At 37.0% G+C, this 2,480-nt stretch overlaps 1 long non-coding RNA gene across 1 annotated transcript; it reads left to right on the plus strand.

Moving 5' to 3' along the window:
- Nucleotides 1–2,480, plus strand: LOC141645848 (uncharacterized). The gene is made up of 3 exons (XR_012545183.1): nucleotides 1–292; nucleotides 391–499; nucleotides 2,230–2,480. It is a non-coding gene; the product is annotated as an uncharacterized LOC141645848 (long non-coding RNA).

Consider the following 2,480-nt stretch of genomic DNA (forward strand, 5'->3'; position numbering starts at 1 on the left):
ATTTGCATTTGACTTACGGTTTTAATTATTATCGAAACGAGTCAAAACCGACTCGAAAAATCCCGACTCAAACCCGCTCTTTCCTTTCTTTCTCTCCTTTCCCGCGGACCAGTCCCCCTTCCCCTTCATTTTTCTGGTTTTCTTGTTCTTCATCCTCTAACATTTCCCAAATTTATCAAAACACCATTTTCATATACAATTCCAAGCTAAAATCGTCACATCTCCCTCATTTCTACTCGGATTTTCACGAAATTTACATTTCCGGAATCCCCTCGTCGAGATCTACAACCTTGTATGTTTTAATTTCAGTTTTCTTGAAGTTGTTTTAAGACGAATTTTGGGTAAATTTCGGTATTTGTGCTTATTTGTGTGTTTTTATTGTTTATTTAGGTGAAGAATTGGAGGACGAGTTTGGGGACTCGTATATTGTCGAGGATAGCGGCTAGTGCTTGTTAGGGTTTGGGTTTTAAGGTGCTAATTGCTCTTTTTCTAGCTTAAGGTAACATATTTCGAGTTACTCGACGAAAGATCGTCACATGCTTTGTTGATTTTGTATGTTTTGTGATTTTTGTTTGAGTAATAATTTTCACATGATTAAATTTGATGCATGCATGTTTAATCCATGTATTTTTGTTAGTTTTAGTTAACAAGTTAGTATTGGGAACGATTAATTATGTTTCAGACGGTCTTATAATGAATAAAAATGGAAAAAAAAAGAGGAGTAATGGTGGCGGCAGCGGGCCCGGCAGCAGCCCGGCAGCAGCCCACGATGGCCCATGGCTGGCCCTGGTCGGCCCGTTGCTTGTTTTTGCGGTTTTCCATGCATTGTTCGTCATTTTAGGTTCATTAATGAGATAATTAGAATAAGTAATGTATGGGTAAACTTTTGAATTAAATCAAATTAGTAATAAAAATTATGTTAAAGGTAAAAATTATATTTATTTTGGTAGTTGCACATGTTAGTATAGGTTAGAAAATGAAATTGTAAAGATTAGGCTCAGAATGAATTATATAGCGATAATTGTAATGTTTTGTTGATTGTCTTAAAACCGAGCCTTAGTCCCCTTGATCGATGCGATGTCGATTAATTGAGTGATTGGTCACCGCAATTTAACCCGCACTGTCGCAGGTGGGGTTGCGGGTAAAAATTCGGTTGAATGAATTAGATAATCGGCCTTTTTCTTGTTTTAGGCCATTTATTATATCTTAGGTTCACATGTATAGTTGATTGTATTTAATAGTATCTTATATTGTAGAAATGGCCCTAGATTCCCTGAAGCCTTTAATATGGTTAATATTGTTAGAATTGGTAATCAGTATTGAATACTTATTGAGGATCTTGTTGGATTATCTCATTTGAATAGACATTTATATAGCCTTTCACATGATAGAATGTTAGAATTTATGTTGGTAAGTAGGACTCTTTGCCCTCTTATGGTTAAGTGGGTGTCTTACTTGACTTGTGTGGTGAGTCTTGTGTGGTGTGGGCTAAAGTATTCAAGCAGACTAGTGGGACTAGGTCCTACGTGAGTATTTCGGCCTTCATCATAGATAGGTCTTTATAGTCTTTGACGAGTATATGTTCCTTTGCTTGATAGCCTTTGTGTTCCGACTAGTGGATTTATATCCAAGTTGGGGCATGACCTCGTTACTTATTTTGATAGTAAGGGGTCAGCTTAAGTACTAGCCAACCCTTTGGTGGACTCCTTAGGGTACTCACTTTGTTTTTAGAAAAATAGTGGGTCTTGGGTGCGGTGGTGTGTATCCGCATGTCTAGGTCTGCGCAGATTTTAGGCTAGGGTTGTGTTGTCTCTTGGCCATGTTTTATTAATATTAACCGCTGAGCCAAGATACCGGTTCGATTACCTTCCCTACCTCGTGGTATAGACTCGAGTTACAAAGTGACTATTGACGGGACTAAGAACTTATGCCTGTCTTTGATATATTGCCCTTTCTTGTTTGATGATTCTATGAATCATAGAAGGTGAGATGCAAGCCGGCTATGGTTGATAGAGTTTGGATTACAATTTGTTAAATGTTTCACATGATAGTTTAAATTGGTCAATTTAGTATTCATATGTTATAATACTTGGAAATTAGATTAATTAGCATATTGTTTACATGTTTTACTACATGTTACATTAATTATGACGATTCGTGGCTGGGAGGACTCGAAGTTACTCCCCACTGAATTGTGGCTTTCGTGTTTGTATAAAATGCGATTGACAGGTACTTGATGCTTAGTTGGGGTCACAGACGAGCTAGTGAGCAAGGAACCTTGGACCTAGTTTGGCTTTCTTTTGTAGAAACCTTTTATCTTTCGGTTATGTATATAACCTTTTAATTTTTGGTTTTGTATATAATTTGAAGGGACATATGTCTCCCTTTTCTATTTTGGGTTGTATCATTATGTATTTTCTTACCTTTAGCGGTGTTAAGTAAATTAGATTGTTAGCAATTGCAGGTTTTGGCACCCGTCT

The sequence above is a fragment of the Silene latifolia genome, chromosome 3, assembly GCF_048544455.1.
Source record: "Silene latifolia isolate original U9 population chromosome 3, ASM4854445v1, whole genome shotgun sequence".
Lineage (NCBI taxonomy): Eukaryota > Viridiplantae > Streptophyta > Magnoliopsida > Caryophyllales > Caryophyllaceae > Silene > Silene latifolia.